This window comes from Equus caballus, chromosome 14 (genome assembly GCF_041296265.1).
Source record: "Equus caballus isolate H_3958 breed thoroughbred chromosome 14, TB-T2T, whole genome shotgun sequence".
NCBI classification, from domain to species: domain Eukaryota; kingdom Metazoa; phylum Chordata; class Mammalia; order Perissodactyla; family Equidae; genus Equus; species Equus caballus.
The window spans coordinates 84442117-84460426 of NC_091697.1; the positions used below are offsets into that span (position 1 = coordinate 84442117).

Below are 18310 nucleotides of genomic sequence, written 5' to 3' on the forward strand. Positions count from 1 at the left end.
AATTCATCACATGCTGAAGATGTTCCAGTGATTCAAGTTAAACAAATACAATTAAGAGAAAATTAGTCAAGATAAGATAAATTCTAACAAAAGACAAAATAGTGTTCATTATTTCCGAATGTCACAAGAATTTTTTTTGATGTAGTATATTTCTTAAGGATGATACTACTAGCAGGATTAGTAACAGTGTTAACATGCTTGTTTTTGAGTGTATCTAAAACAAAATGAAAATGAAAATCTGCCTATACAAACCTGTTTTCTAAAAATGCCCAATAGACCTATAAAACAGTATAATTTGGAATTTTCTTAAAAAATTGCTCACATACATATTTTGAATACTGATTATATAATGTATGAGCAAGATATGGACCTCCCAACACTTGATTTTGTGCAGCAAAAGAAAGACTACCCTGCATGTCAATCTCTACTAGCCAAATTACTATAGAATAAGTACACAGCCAGAGTTCACTGTTTTTTGGAAGGCTGTGTATTAAGTCAGGAGAATGAATTTTAATCATTTTAGTTCATTTTTGTCTACTAATGATATATAGTATTTCAATTTTCACATTTTAATTAGAGTCTATAATGAGAACCTGATACTTAACTAAATTATACCTATGTCCAATAAATCAAATTCTACACTCTGTATAATAAAACTGCTTTCATTCTGTGAAATACATTTTCCCTCAGACCAGTAATATGGTCACTTCATAAAAATAAAGGGAAATTATCTTATTTACGAGTCTCAATATTATTATATTTTTTAAAACCCACTTAACCTAGTAATCGAATTCAGAAACATCTATCATACCATTTCCACTTGGAGGAATATATTTCCATGACCCAATAAAGAAAAAAATAAATAATCCTTGGTGGGCTACTGTTCTTAAAGATGTATATAGAATGGAGAAGTGTCTTTTTTTACCCTCTCATGGCCAATAATATAAAAAAACCACATAAACATCTATTGATTTCTCTTTTACTAGTTATTCCAACTTTTCAGATATTCTATAGATACTCTTCATTAGGGATTAGTCTCTTGATGCTTCGTGGTCTTTCCACGTGTGAATAGCTGCTCATTTTAAACAAGGGTTTCTGAGTCAAGTGAGAAAAGGGGCTGAGTTTGTATGAGGGCTACAAGAAATGCCTTTCCTCAGACGGGCCTAAAAACTCTGGAAACAAATGTATAATACTGATTTTATGAGAGTTAAACCAAGAAATAAGTACAATGTGGACAAGAGCATAAATTACAAAGTCATATTAGAGTATAAGACTTTAAATAACTTTAAATTTAATATGATATGATTCACATATCTAAATAAAAATTAACTTATTGAGAAATTGAAAGGGTTTGGCTGAGGAAAGAAGCATAAAAGGGGCTGTCAGTGCTTCCAGCACTGTGCAGAGGAGAGGCTGAGGACTGTCCTTTGCAGCAAATAAGACTCTAAATGAGGACATTTGTTTGTTGTGGTTTGGTGTCACTCTACATTGAGATTACCCCACTAAATCTTTTTGTCCTGATTCTATGCTCACCACACTGTCAGAGGTAAGTGAAAAAAAGAAAAAATCAATTCAACTTTTTGGTCTTACAAAAAAGGGAAGAAAGTGAATACCTCAGATAACAGAAATTCTAGTTTGGATGAGCTACTTATATTTTTGTTTTGTTTTGTTTATGTTAACCAATCAACTCAGAACTCCTTTTGACTGTAGCCATCGTTTCTTCTGGTTCTATTTTTTAAAGGGTCATACAATTTTCTCCAGTCACACATTTCAACACACATTTTGTGGTAGATTGTTTTCAAAGACGGTTGAAAAAGTTCCTCTCATGATCCTTTACAGTGTGGCTTTGCCACACTCTCATCAAGAAGTGGAGTTTATCTGATCTCCCCTTGACTCTGGAATGGTCTCTGACTTGCTTTGACTAACTGAATGTGGCAGAAGTGAAGTCACACTTTCTGGGCCTACGCCTTAAGGGCACTTGTAGCTGCTGTGCCTGCTCTCTTAGAATGCTTCACTCAAAGTGTTGTGTAAGGAAACTGGCTGGCCTACAGGAAAACGACAGGCCACACAGAGGAAAACCAACCCTCACCATCTGATAACCAGTGACAATTGCCAGAGCGAGCGAGGCCATCAGAAACCTTCCAACCCAGATGACCCTCTGAAAGATACAGGCAAAGCAACAGAGGAATCGTCCAACTAATCCCCAGAGTCATGAGAAATAACAAATTATTGTTATCTTAAGCCACTAATTCTAATGTCCATGTCTAATGATATCCGAAACAGAAGTATTAAACACAGATATCATACCAACCCAAAAGAAGTAATAACATTTGTGAACCCAATAGACTCAAACATGCATTTGCATATGAACATTCAGTTAGATGTTAAGGGATAGAGAGTTTTAGGTAAATAAACTATTTTAAAACATTCTATTCTTATTAATAAAGGTTAAATTTAATTTATTTTAAGTTTAACTCAGGAAAATAAGTAAAAAAGGAATTTATAAATATCAGAATTGGCTCTATTACACATATTTTAAAATAAGCTTTTATAAATCAACTTTTTTACTAAAGCATACCCTACTTATAGAAAAGTGTATAGCTCAAAGACAATAAGCATTACAGCTATTTTTAATGATGCTAATTAATCTTTGGTTCTTAAGAGACCCTAAGATAAGTATAAACTCTATTTATCCTTTTTATTCTTTTTCTGGCAAACATAGTTGATGTTGGTTAATTCATTAAATATACTACAGTCAGTTTTCCTGTAACCCTACATATGTATTCCTAAAAAGTACTGGCTATGAAAAACCATGCAACAAAATACCCTGGGTTTACAGGGGGGAAAGTAGGAACTTAATAGGAATGGTAACATAGTTTCATATATGTTAAATCGTTAAGAACTGCATAAATACTGCAATAAATACATCACTTTGCCTTGAAAAAGACCTGAAGTTTCATTGTGGAAATGGGCATGAGAAAGAATGAAGCTCCTGAATTATCATGAAGTGGTGGAAGTAGGGTTATATGAAACCAGACCGGAAGTTGTAACATCTGATGTGAATGGGTGGGACACATAACACACGCGGTGAACTCAAGTAGCAGGTAGACACATGTATTTTTGTATATTACTATGCTGTTGAGCTCAACTTGTTGCAGTTTTCTGTGTTCATCTCATGTTTTTCATAAAGAAAATCACACATCAGCAAACATAAAATTTATTCTATGCTTAAATTGTTCCCAATGTATCTATTGCATTGGAATAAGTTTCATTTTCAAAACAAGCATTATAACAGGACTGATTCTACCTTGAGTTACTCATCGTTTTTTTGAGGAAGATTATCCCTGAGCTAACATCTGCTGCCAGTCCTCCTGTTTTTGCTGAGGAAGACTGGCCCTGAGCTAACATCTGTGCCCATCTTCCTCTACTTTATATGTGGGACGTCTACCACAGCATGGCTTGACAAGCAGTACATAGGTCCACACCCAGGATCGGAACCAGCGAACCCTGGGCCGGCGAACTGGAATGTGAGAAATTAACCATTGCGCCACTGGGCAGGCCCCACTGAGTTACTCATCTTTTGAAACCCATTCTATTAATTCATTTATTGAGTTTAGGCAAAAGCTTTATTTCTTATTTCTTTGGTGCTTGTAACATATTTAAACTCCTGTTTTCAGTGTTGAGCTTCAGAATCCACACTTCTAGAGATTGTAAGTCCAATATGATCCCTTCTTCAAATTAATGGAAAGTTACTAAAAGAGGACTGTCCTGCTATTTCAGACTATTTTAGATTATACAGTTTTAATTTCTCCTCCAGGGAGCAAATCTTGGAAACGGACAAAAAATGAAGATATATTTAATAAAAGGTTATTGTTAGAATTCAATCTAGGGACTTCTCATTCCTTGTGGAAATAAGAACCACAGAATTTTAAAAGGATCCTTTGCTAACCTGCCTTAATGTAGTTACCTCCAAATTGCAACCTTAGTCACTCTCTCAAGCTTCTTATTCTCTGAATGGAAGATTTGTGATGTTTGAAACTTACCGCATAAAATAGAGCCCAGGCTAAAAACGGGCAGGCATCAATTCTTCACTGTCAAAGTGTGTGGAGGGTGGAGATTAAAGGAGATCTTGGCCATTTACTGCACCCATTTTAGAATTGTTCACTATTCTTTAAAAGGTGAATAGCAAACCAGTTATTTTTATCATTTCGTTTTAACAAATAAACAAATGGTGCTAAACATAATAGAGGTTTTACGGAACTCAGTTCTTTCTATTCATAATCGTCAGTTCTTGCCAGAATTTCAAGGTAGATAATGAATGCATACTGTCAGTACCATTCATTGTTTATAATGACTGATTCCAGGGAACAATGAAGTTCTTCATGATAACTTCTTTGGAATTTAAATTTGTTCTGATATCTGGTTTAAAAAAACAAATAAGACTTCAAACATCATCAATATTTTGTATATATATATATATTTTTTTAATATTTTATTTTTTTTTCCTTTTTCTCCCCAAAGCCCCCCAGTACATAGTTGTATATTCTTCGTTGTGGGTCCTTTTAGTTGTGGCATGTGGGACGCTGCCTCAGCGTGGTCTGATGAGCAGTGCCATGTCCGCGCCCAGGATTCGAACCAACGAAACACTGGGCCGCCTGCAGCGGAGCACGCGAACTTAACCACTCGGCCACGGGGCCAGCCCCTATATATATATTTTTATAACTGCTTTATTTCAGGGCCATGGGCAAACGCTATAAGGCTCTGGCACTTCTTCAGTTTTTTTTCACACGATTATATGGCTTCAACAGCTGAAAGTTTGATGTTTATCATTTACTCTAAGATTATGAAGTCATTCTCCAAAATAAGGAAATCTAAACTGTATCAAATTCAGTATTTCTTTCCTATATAGGTTAGATGAAGTTTCAAACAGATAGCTGCTGTAGATTGAGTGTGTGCGTCCTCCAAAAATTCCTGACTGCCATGCAAGGGGGCTCCAGGAGCATAGCAGACACCAGTAAACAAACACTTGCCGGCAGCTCCAGGTCGACATGCAGTTGGAAGACTGCCTGCCAGCACGGCTCCACCTTCTCCTGCTCCTGGTTGCCCTCCTGCAGACTGCACAGCCACAAGCTCTGGCTCAGAAACTTGTTGGTCCTCTGATTTGCTGAGATGTCCAGCAGGCATTGTGAGCATCTTTCCATCCATCCTAAGTCTCAACTTAAATATTCTCAGAGAAGACTTTCCTCATTCTACAATCTTTTCGTATCAGGAAATTTTTCTTTATAAGTATGTATCATACCAAATATAAGAGAGCAACAGTTAGTTCTCCTTTGTTCATGATTTATACTTGGCCCCTAAACAGTACCTGGAATAGAAACTATTTGTTGAAGTAATAGAATGGGGTCACTAATTATGGAACTGCTCCAAAGGGACACCCAGGATGATTTCTCAGTGATCTCAGTCTTTCCGTGACGCATAGTAGGACGATTACTTGCTATGGACTGAATTGTCTGCCTAGAAAATTCCTATGTTGAAGCTCTGACCTCTCCCTCATCTGACTATATTAGAGAGAGGGCTTTTACGGAGGTGATTAAGGTTCAGCGAGGTTGTATGGGTGGAGCTCTGATCTGATGCAATTAGTGTCCACGCAAGAAGAGACATCGGAGAGTTTGCTCTCTCTCTGTCTCTCCAGACACCCACGGGGGAGAGTCCATGTGAGCACACAGTGAGAAGGCAGCCATGCACAAGCCAGGAAGATGGTTCTTGTCAGAACCCAGCCATGCTGGCACCTTGATCTCAGACTTCCAGCTTTCAGAACTGTGAGGAAAAAAATTTCTGTTGTTTAAGTTGCCCGGTTGATCATATTGTGTTATGGCAGCCCAAGCTGACTGAGCTATTACCTTATGTCTATGCAAATCCTCTAGGTTCTAGCAGAGAGTATTTTCAAGATTATGTTGGACCAGTGATTTGAAGAGATTTTTATCTTCAGGAAAGTAAGTTAAGCCTCTTCACCTATCAAATGATTTATAGGAAGATCATAAAGAAAAATAACACAAAATTCACAAGGTGCTACTATAATGACTGTAAAAGAGCATAAAGTTTAATGAGCTGCATTCAGCAGACAAGAATTAGGTAAAGCCGTTAATTTAATGGGAGATGTTAGTTCATAACCGTCTAGGTGCCTTTTTTCCCCAAGATTAAAAATGAAGTTGTTCTGTATGTTTTCTCATTTTAGATATAGAGTAATGTTGAATCTTAAACTTACATTATTCAGCTATCTGGTATGATTATGTTTAAAAAGGTAGTCAGCATGGGAAATGTCGGATGTAATATTTTGTGGTTTCGAGTAAGATAACCTAAATATAAATGATATTTGATATTGGCTTTTATTTTTGAATAATTTTCCAAACTTAAAATGAATCAACATGTTCAGTGCTTAAATTCTAATGAATTCAGGCAGTTCTGATGAATGTTGTTACTTTGCATTATTCCTAACTTCCTTAAGCATACCAAGATGATGAAAAGAAATTATAGGTAATATTATGGATGAAAATATAGGAATACACAATTAATGAAATTAAATACTTTCTCAGTTTTTTGTTTCTTAAGGTACATTTATAATAAAAGTTTGAGAGGGCAGGAATATGTTACATTGTATGCGTACAAGTAGTTATTATAGTAATATGTTCATCTTTAAGCAAGTTAAGTGATTTTAGTTTCCATAAAGTAATTTATTAAATGCTGCATTACCCAAAGATGATGTTATTAACCCATTAACACCTAGAAAGAGGTTTAGAGTGCTATATTCAATAGTGATGTCTAATTTGTTTTGGGTCTTCTGCCCTTCATTCATTATTGGGCACATTGGAAAGGTAACTGACCTGTGAAATGGTTGTTCCTTTTTTTAGAGGCCAACATAGTACAGAGACATTTTCTTGCAATACTAACATGGTAGCTCCAATCCGTTATTTTAAACAAACTCAGGTAACAGTTCTACAGTGTAAGAGAAGCACATTCTAACCTAAGAGAAAGGAAAAGAAAGAACAATATGTATCATGAAAGGATGTTAAGGGAAGACAATATTTGATGCTCCTGTACTGTTGGGACCAGAGTTATGGCCAGCCATCTGCTGCTAGGGAACCGTCTCACTGCTGTTACACCTACTTTCCCTATTGCCCAATTGATTAAAAAGTTCAGATCTAAGGAAGATCCAATAGACGCAGGATGAACCTGAACCGACTTTGCATTAGAGTTTAATATAACAGAAAAGCTCTTTTTTTTAAGTGACTTGACACCAGAAGGAATTTTCACAACTGAATTATTATTCCCAGCTGTGATGCCTCACTGATCAAATAATGCATATTATCAACTCCATAAAGAGCATTTATATCCTCCTCTCACCTACCTTACTCACTCCTTCAACTGTTTGCTTTCCACCACTTCATATAGACAATATAGACAGACAGCAATAGAATAAAAAATAGAAATAGAAATAGAAATCTATCTTTTTCATTCAGAAGCGCTCAGATTTCTCTCTCCTGATATTGGATGCCTCCCTTACACACCTCAGATTACCTTTTAGTTTTTATTACTTTCACATTTCCTTCTTATGTCTCTTCTTCCTTCTGTCCTCTGGCCAAGGTCCTTAACAGACCGGTAAAGAAAACTACGTATTTAAATATGCTGCATTGGAATAAGGCTACTTGCTCATGCCAAGTTGGCTTACACTATAAGAAAAGGTGTTAAAAAAACACTAGATACATCAGCATTCTGCATTTATAATAAGTTCCTTTTCTATTTTTCTGATTTATGTATGTTATGTATCCATGTTGACTCGTCTCTTTACTTCGAGAATTTTCCTCATCTATTGCTTGTTATGGCCTCTACTGTCATTATACTGCCTACTTGTCTACTTGACCATTTACATCAGTGGCCCCCAAAATTTCAGATTTGTATACACAAAATTTTCCCTGTGGCACCTGTTAACATTCTGATTCAAGACACAATCTTCGCAACTCTGATCCTGCGATTCCTATGTACTCAGTGTGTTCTGACTAATGCCTAGGGATTTTTTTTGCAACTAATTTAACTTGATCCTTTGAATTAGGGATAAAGAGGCATCCTTATGACATCATCTGATCCTAAGGGAAGATGTGCTTGTGTGAAAGACAAAAGAGACATTCATATGCACTAGATATTTTGTATCATTTAATCCAAATAAATGTATACAATTCTAGATATTTACGAGCCCGTTTTCTTAAGAAATAATAGATGGAGTGATAAATGGATAGAAACTGAAATCATGTCTCTGAATGGATGAAACAACATAAATCTAATCTGAAATAGACAATGATCTCATAAAATAGAATACATTGAACAAGAATGGGCAAACACTTCCACATCACAAGTTTTTCTCAATATTCAAGTAGATTTATAGCATATTCCAACAACAAAAAACTGCTGAATATTATTCAAATACCAAAAATAAATGTGGAGTAGGCAAATGAAATTGGTTTGAATAAAGCAGTTGAGATATTGGGAAGTTAAAATAGCTGTCATATGCTGGCATAAAATATCTGCATTTTCTTTCCTAGTTGGTAAATGAGCAAGACAAACTTTTATAAGATATTCTTTCCATATCAGATTTTAGCCTTATTTTTTTTCTGCATAGCCTCCTATTGCTCCATTATGCCTCTGACAATGTCCATTTAATTTGATGAACGTGTTTTGTGTTCAATGCAGAATAGCTGAAATAACCTGAAACGCCTAATCCTCCTGACGTGCTCTGAATTTACAGAAGCTTCTAAAGAAATAATGCATGAAGCCAGGGATATTCTGTGGAATTGTAGCTGTCAAAGACAGAGTGGCAGGCTATTTGGCTATTGGAATAAAGGAATGGAGTAGGACAATTGAAAAGTATGATACGTCCTTCTAAATAGATCTGCCCCTTTTTGAGACCTTACTGGGCATAAAAGTGAAAGCATGACAATAACTTTGAAAACGAAACAATGAAATGTAGCCATAAAATTAATTCAATAACAGATGGTCAAGAGAAAGATTATTGAATCCAATATGAGAAATAGTTGTATCTATTGTGCTATTTAACATACGGCAGGTAGGGAGAAAATGATGTAGTCTATCCTAAATTCCATAATTTATAAAAGGGGAAGTCTCTTTGTCATTTAAAAGAAATAATAGGAGAAAAATTAGAGTGTATGAAATAAGAGTACTAGCAGCTATTCATTCAATTGCTCCTTCAACAAATATTTATTGAGCACTCACTGTGAATTAGCCACTGAAGGAGACACTAACAATGTAAAAATGATTAGGATACAGTTAAATTTCTCATAGAATTCAACTACACAAGGAAGAACAGAAAAGTATAAAGGCAAATATAGATAAATATAGGTAGATGACAGATAGATAAATACACATATATTGTCAAAACCGGAAATTGAAGGGGATCCTCCGTTCAGGCAGAGAGAACAGAACTCAGAAAGACTTTTGCAGGTGACACTGAGCTACATATTAAAAGATAAATAGATACCACATGAGGACCATCCATCTGAGTGTGAGACAAGTGCAAAGACAGAGAAGTGTGAAACGCATGAAGCATTCATCAGTGAAGAGTTTAACGTGGCTAGCATATAGAATGCAAAAGGCAATAAAATAATCTTTGGTTCTTGTCCTCCCTCTGACCTTGACAAAATTCACTTAGCTTAATTTGGCATACTCATTCCTTCTCTGGAAAATGATGAGGATAAATACATTGTTAGAGTTTCTTCCAATTCCAATTTTTAATGACCTTATTAATTTCAAAATATTTGCTAACAATTCTATCACATAGTAAATACTGTCCCTTTAATTCTTATAAAAATATGTAATATATATGGTATGTAATTATATATAAACTTATATAAAATGTATCCATTAATTATATATTAATATAGTAATCATGTACAAAATATATTAAAGATATACTTAAAATATTTTTGTGTGTGTGCATGAGCACCAACCCTAGGCTAGTCCTAGGCAGAATTTTAAGACCTGTATATATTATCTTCAACATTCTTTCCTGTGCCTTTTATTTATTTTCCCTCTACTAACCGGAAGTTGATGTTGTCCGGGTGCCACTTTCACCACACTTCACTTTGGTGCCACTGATAGTACCATCCCCACATCCTGATGTGACTTCCTTCACCTCTACCATAACATGCATGTCCTATAGCTGAGTCTCTCAAATCATTGCTAAATTAGTAACTAATTTCTGTCAACTAAATATAACAATTACATTGATGAAGGTTCTCTGTCGAGTGATTTAACAGGGGATTTCTGGAACAAACAATTCACTTATTCAATTGTACATTTGGCAATGTTGGAATGAGCTCCAGTGATAGATGACAGAAAAATAGTTAAAATGCTAGAGCCATTTCATGGGTTCCCTCTTACGTTCCATGGAAACATTCATCTATCTAACTGAACATGAAGTAAGTCTTAACATTTGTAAAATTAAGATGACACAGGAAAGAAAGATCTGTAGAAGTCAAATCATTAGATAAAATATTTAAATTTTAGGAGCTGTGTCACCCAAAGTGGATTATTTCACCTTTCAGATACTCAATTTCTTCATCTGTTGAAGTAGAAATTCCAAAACAAACTCTAGATTTATTGTGAGAAATACATAAGGAAATGCATTGGAAAGCACCGTAGAATATCTACAGTTCTACACAAATGAGGCTTATCTTAATATTTGGTAATAAATTGCAACATATATAAAAATTTAAGAATATAAGTGTATATTGGCAGAGAGGCAACTGTATCTTTGGATTGGCCCAAGACATCTTCTTGGAAAACGTGTGCTTTGAATGATGAGCAGGCTATAAAATACTTAAGAGTAGAATTTTGCCAGGGCCTGTCCCAGGGATAGCCTAGGTTAGAAGAGATGAGTCAGGATGGATGTTAAGGAGAGAAAAAAATGTAGCCTCTACTGAGGAACAAGGGTGTACGAGGTCAAGCAGGAGGTGCAGAGGGTTGAGATGACACCGGGAGGCCAGACTGAGCACTTTACCAACTATGCAGGACTGTCCCAGGAGATTACTTGAAGGGAAAAGAGTGATGGGATTTTTAAAAGAGTTGCATGAATTTAGGACCAACTAGTATATTACCATCTGCCAGAATATAAACTGAGATTACTATTAATTTTACGAAAGTTAAACTTTGATACTTTCTGTTATATCACACAATTAATTATCTTGTGGTGATATACACTTTTATTTTTTTTAATTGTTATAAACACAGGCTTGGGTCTTGTGAGTTATAGACAATTTAGTGGTCTTAGTCAGGAGAAATAAACCAGTCTTCACAAATTAAAATAAACATCTCCTTGGGCATTGGAAAATAAAATAAGTGTTCACTGGTGCAAAAAGGGCAGAAAGAACAAGAGTTTTGCTTTGTTTTTATTTTGTTTTATTTTGCTTTGTCTTTTTTGGAAGTAGCAGTAAAAATTCTACCTAGTAAAAAATAAGGGTTTCTGGCCCAGCATTTAAAGAGCTTGGAAGTTGTCATGTGCCTTAACAAGTAAAAAGCTGAACAACCTGAAAAATCAACAACTCTTCTTAGATCCATCAAAAAGTGAGAACTCCTTTTAGATCCTTCAAAGATTCATCCAGGGAAGACTGCTATCCCCAAAATTAGAGAGACAGGTGAATACAGAGAATTACAACTTCCTGGAGCAAAACTCCTCAGCAGAAACCTCCAGGGGAACCAGAACTGTGATTGACAAGTTGCTGGAGGCTCAGTGTGGTTATGTCTGAGAACTTAAAATTCCAGGGGACTCAATCAGTCACAGTGAATCATCCACACTTTTCTTTTCTTATACCTCCAGGAGTTCTACCAGGTCCTCACAGTGAGTAGTGGAGAAAAATCCACTTGTGCTTCTAGCAGGGGGAGGGCAAAAAAGAACGAAACACCAGACCATTATGTTCTTAACAAGACCTGCCCTCAGAAGAAAGTATTTTACCAGAGCACATACTATTGGGATTTTTTTCAGAGCCTAACCAACATGGGAGAAAGGAAATACCCAAATTCCACCCACTCTAGCCTTCCACGTGGGGGAAAGGAAATACTCAACTCCAGCTCACTCTAGCCCCCCTGCCCCACCTAAGAGGGAGGGGGAGACTGTATCTTCCACTCAATTTGTCTGTGAATCTAATAAATATAATAAACCTATTAATTTGCTCTGAAAAATAAAGTCTATTTAAAAAGAAAAGACCTCACAGGTGACGTCACTCAACGGTGAAAGACTGAAATGTTTTCCCCTAAGGTCAGGAACAGAACAAGGTGCCTCCTCTCACCACTGCTAGTCAACCTTGTGCTGGAAGATATAAAACCAAAACAATTACCAAGAAAAAGAAATAAAAGGCATCCAAATTTAAAGTAAGAAGTAAAACCATCTCTTCCCAGATGACTGGATCCTAAATGTAGAAAATCCCAAAGAATCAACCAAAAAAGAAAACAAAACTACTATAGTTAATAAACAAATTCAGCAAAGTTGCAGGGTTCAACATCACACACAAATATTATTTTTGCTTCCATACATCAGAAACTAACCCTCTGAAAAGGAAGTTAAGAACACAATTTCATTTATAATAGCATCCAAATGAATATAATACCTGAGAATAAATTTACTCAAAGAAGTGAAAGTATTGTATAATGAAAACTACAAAACATTGCTGAAAGAAATGAAAGAATACCTGAATACGTGAAAAGACATTTCACGTTCCTGGATTGGCAGACATAATATTGTTAAATGGCAATGCTAACCAAAGTGACCTACCAATTCAATGGAATCTCTATTAAAATTCCAGTAGCCTGTTTTGCAGAAAAGCCAATCCTCAAATTCATATGAATTACAAGGAGCCCCAGAGAACACAAACAATACTGAAAAAAGAAGAAACTCAGTGTCAAATCCATTCAGTGGGGAAATACAGTCTCTTCAGCAAATGGTGCTGGGACAAATGGTTTCTCCAAGCCAAAGAATGAAGTGGGACTTCTACATCACACCATACACAGCAAAAACCAAACAAACCCAAAAGTGGATCAGTAACCTAGATATAGGATCAAAAATCATACAATTCTTATTAGAAAACAGGAATAAATCTTCATCACCTAGATTTGGCTATGAATTTTAGATATGACACCAAAAACATGAGCAACAAAAGTAAAAATTGATAATTTGGATTTTATCAAAATTAAAAACTTTTGTGCATCAGCGACATTATAAAGAAAGAACCTACAGAATGGGAGAAAATATTTACAAATCATATTTCTAATAAGGTCCTATATCCATAATATATAAAGAATCCTTACAACTCAACAACAAAAAGTCAAAAATCCCAATTAAAAAATGGTCAAAGGACTTGAATATACATTCCTCCAAAGAAAATATACAAATAGCCAATAAGTGCATGCAAAGATGCTCAAAATAATTAGTTATTAGGGTGCTGAAAAAAACCACAATGGAATATCACTTCACATTCACTAAGATTGCTATAATTTTTTAGAAAATAGCAAGTGTTGGTAAGAACGTAGAGAAACTAGAACCCTAACACATTGCTTGTGAGACTTTAAAATGCTTCATCTGCTATTTTGTGGTTTCCTCAAAATGTTAAACGTAGAATTATCATATGGTCCAGTAAGTCCACTCCTAGGCATATATGCAAAATAATTGGCAACAGGTACTCAAACAAATAGATGTACACACATATTCACAACAACGCTATTTCAGAAGATGGAAGCAACACAAATGTCCATCAACACATTAGTGGATGCACAAATTGTATATATATAGCTACAGAAAAAGAGAGATCCAAATCATTTGCTCACGTTTTAAACAAATGTGTTTGTATTTTGTTTTGTTACAAATTTGTAAGTTTTCTTTACACATTCTGAATACAAGTTGATTGTCAGATAAATGTATTATAAATATGGCTTAGCTTTTAGTTTTATTAACACAGTCTTTTAATGACCAGCAGTTTTTAATGTTAATAAGATCTAATTTTTTTCTTTATGGTTAATGCTTTTACTATCTCATATAAGAAATCTTCACCTAACCCAATATCACAAATATAGTCACTTATTTTTTAAGAGGGCTTATGCTTTTAGCTTTTACATTGAGATCTATATTCTACCTGCTGTCATTGTGTGTGAGTGTGACTTGAAGGAGATGAAAGTTCATTTTTGCAATATGGCTATCCAATTGTTCTGGCAACATTTGTTGAAAAACTGTCCTTCCTCCATAAAATTACATTGACACCTTGACTATATGCATTCGACTATTTTTGAACTTTCTCTTGCATTTCAAAGATCTGCATATCTAACCCTTTACCTGCTTCATACTGTCATTTTTACAATATCTTGAAATAGGGTCTTAAAATCAGTTCCTCTGATTCACACTAGTATCCCAACTCTTCACCTATCTGGAAACTGTAGATCCCAGGAAAACATCAATCCACAGGTTCTGACATTCATTTATTCATCCCTACTTTTTTTCCTTTCTGTCATATTTTTGAGGGTTGTGCTTGGATTGTAACAAGAGAAATATATATTGAAATATATTAATGTGTACGTATCCCCTTCATTTCTGTTACATGCTCATCTCTCTGAGCACCATCTGCTTATCTGAAGGAAATGTGCTGTGGTTATTTTAATTGCTACAGCAGAAACACAAAAAGAGAGAATAGGTCAAGTTTTAAATTTAATTGCAAAAAGAGAGATATCTGAAGTCTCTCAAAGGTAAACTTTAATGGACAGAAGTTTTTTCTAAATCCTTTATGCTACTTAGCATAGCATGAACCAAGATTGGAAGTATAAAAGAGAGAATCATATTATGGTCAAAATTAGGAGTGTGGTTTTAAAACATGCCTGCAAATTCATTGATATTTGTTCATCAAATAGTGCAGTTTAATTCTCTTCCACTTAAATATAGGTCACTTTTTATGAACCTCTGCTAATAAATAGAGTTAGCACAAGAGAAACTGCTTGACTTTTGATGCTAGGTTAGGAAAGGCCTGATTCTTTCTCTTGGGATGTTCATCTTGGCAACCCAATCATCATAGTATGAGCTGCCCGAGCCACACGGAGAGGACATGTGTCATATTTCCCGATAGCACTATCTTAGTTAACAATTTACAGCCAACATCCACCAGGAGATATGTAAATAAATCAGCCTTCAGATCATTCCAGCATCCAACTTCTGGCATCTAGTGATCCTCTCCTAATGCTGAGTGAAGCAAAAATAAGCTGTACTCTCAAAGCTCTGTCTAAATTGCTGATTTGTGATTAAAAAATGTTTTTTCTCTATACACTGAATATTGAACTAGTTTATTTCACACCAATACATACCTGGAACAGATTTGGGTACCAGCAGTGGTGCTACTCCTGGTATAGTAAAACTCTTAGAGCAGGTGAGAATGGCTTAGGCCCAGGTGGTGGGAGAAACTGGAAGGACATCGAGGAGAGTGTAAGTGAGAGCCTAAAAAGCCTCAGAGTCTGTTGGTGGAAGCTTGGTGGCATTTTAGGAGGATGTTGGTGGGAGATGAAAGGAAGGTGAGAAAAATGTTATTGGAAGATGGAAACTTTAACGATCCCGTCACCTTTGTTAACATGAAAAATAGGAAAAATGAACCTGATGATCTACTTAAGAACATTCCAGACAGAGTGTTAAAGTGTCATCTGGCTTTTCCTGGTTGCTCATAGTAAAACATGAAAGAAGAGAGAAAGGATAAAGAAAACAATTTTTTTTTTTAGCATAAGGGGCCCAGAACTTTCAGGGTTTGACAATAAAGCCATTTGTCATCCACACAGTCTACAGTTAGCAAAAGATTCTAAAAAGTTAAAAATATTTTCTGAGCTGAGATCAAATTTAAGGCATTGTCAGGAAAATATAGTCTAAAGAAGACAGTAAGAGTTCGACTATACCACCCTCTGTTATGACCACAGAAATACTTGTTATGGTACTTCAAACAGACAACAGTCCCTCTAAACACTGATCCTCTTCTTTAAATAATAGAGCCTCTAAAAATTCTGAGGACTTTCTCCTCCAACCTTACGGGGAGCCAAAGATAGTGTTAAAGTTATAATTAAACAAGGAGGGCCTTAGACTCAGGAGGCTCTAATGCATTGCTAGCCTACATAGCCGAACAGAAACACAAGCCAGAGTCAATGTCTCAAATCCAAGAAAGTGAAAATTAAGAACAACCAATCCCAGCCAACTAGGCTTTCTCAAATAAGGTGACTGCTTAAGCTGTAATCAATAAAATAATTTGTTTGCTTTGCTTCCACATCTTCTATATAAAAATCTTGCCCCTAGCTCCTGTCAGTGGGGCCCTCCTAACCTTTCCGTAGGGGCTTCCATTGGTTGATTCAAATCGAGGTTTGCTCAAAGAAACTCTTCAGCATTTTAATATGTCTCAGTTTAATGTTTCTGTAGTGGAATGAATACTATTAATACTCATAGAAAACCTGCAAAAAATTTAAGAAAATACATTGACAGAAACATTGCCAGCTTGGACTAAGAGGGACAGAGGCAGAACAAAATAAAAAGAGCCTATTGGACCATTCGACTAGTATGGGCAAGATATGGAGAGAAAGCCATTCTGCTATTTCTAATGGAAAAGAAATGAGAATTCAGACAGTAGGATCAAAAACCTTAAAGGTGGATCCAAGAGCCGTCCAGAATCATTCACAGGCCATAAGCTTGAACCCATATCAAGAAACTGGCAGCATGGTCTTGGCTGGATTTCAAATTTGCGACATTTATGAGATTTTTGTGTGCCTTACTTCCCTTTCTTTTTGAGTGGGAAGGTCTATAGCAGTTACCCTCAGCCAGTCTCCCTGTCCTGAATTGCGTGTGTGGTGGGGGGATGTGGGAGGAGCAGGTAACTCGCTTTTAGAGTTCACAGGTCTTCGGAAACAGGGGAATTGTCCTGGAGGAGCTGTACTGGAGCAACTGTGCATGAAAAGACTCATCCACCTCCGGACCTAATTTAGACAATGAAATATTGAACTTTAAGGTGAACATTATTCCATAATAAATGAGACTTTCTTGGGATCATGGGAAAGGGGTAAGTATATTTTACATGTGGGAAGAATAAGACAGATTATGATAATGTTAAAACATGCCTGCAAACTCATTGGCATTTCTCCCCACCAAAAGATGGATTCTAATTTCCCTCCTTTTGTGTATGACCTGGTCTTAATGACTAGCTTCTAATTAATCAGTGTCAGGGAAATGACGATTTATAAATTTCAAGGCTGGCTTCAAAAAGGCAGAGCCCCTTCTGTCTTTCTTCTCCCTCTTAGAATATTTAAACTTTGTACTCAGCAATGAACGTTTAAGGAAGTAAAGATAATGTGGAGAGACCAGAGACCAGGTGTAGGTGTTTTGACTGGCACACACCCCTCTATTTAAGTTCCCAGGCAAGAGTCAGTACCAATCACTAGTCATGTGATTCACTTCATATATGTATCTGCCATTTTAGAGAGACAGAAAGGATGGAACTCTGAGTTACCACATATCCAGTTGTCCAAAAGAATAATTTATAGTGAAAGAAGAATTGTTTAATCAAAAGATTATTTAAAATGGCAAGGACACATTTCTCCACTACAGAGCTCTGTGATGGCTTACAAAAGAGATCAGCTCAGCTCTGGAGGAAAGAAAAAAGAATTTTTTTGCATATATCTGAGTTCATTTCAGTAGAGCTGCAATCCCACTGCAAGTTTTGAATTCATATTTTGAATGTTCAGTGAAGATTCACAAGTATATTTTGCTAAAATATGCCTATACCTTATGCTATGCAAGATTTTATGGTTTATTAAACCAAAACTGCGTTATAATTATGCAACATAAAGATTAAAATTATGGCTTTAGTTAAACACATATGCTCCACATTACATAAATAACAAATCACAGACTAAGAACTTTCAGTGATCTGAGGAGCATAAACAGGATATTAAGAACAGCATATTAGCATAGAAATAAAGAATCACTATCTCTTCCAAAGAAGTGAAGGAAATATCTGGAAGGATATAAAAATCTGTCATGCACAGATATAAAAGTACTCAAAGTGATTTCTTGTAAACCACTAAATAGTTTACAAACTCTTTGATGAAAGAAAGAAAAAGAATGGATCTTCTAATTCTTACGTATGTTAAAGTACTTGATAGTTTCCTGTTCAGTTGGAAATACAAAGATTGCCATCTAAACAGTCACTCTTTTTTAATATCTTTGTTTCTCCTTGTCTCTGTTGTC

The 18310-nt window shown here is 35.6% G+C and overlaps 1 long non-coding RNA gene across 2 annotated transcripts in view; it reads right to left on the minus strand.

Moving 5' to 3' along the window:
* Window positions 1-3902: 3902 nt before the first annotated feature.
* The window catches only part of LOC102150217 (uncharacterized), a 34425-nt gene continuing 20017 nt past the window's right edge, over window positions 3903-18310 (minus strand). The window contains exons 3-5 of one of the 2 annotated variants that reach the window (XR_011425157.1): window positions 6882-7021; window positions 5901-6012; window positions 3903-5817 (exon numbers count right to left, since the gene is read on the minus strand). This is a non-coding gene — a long non-coding RNA (uncharacterized lncRNA). The remainder of the gene's footprint in view (window positions 5818-5900; window positions 6013-6881; window positions 7022-18310) is intronic. The other variant, XR_001378340.3, reaches the window with a different exon arrangement.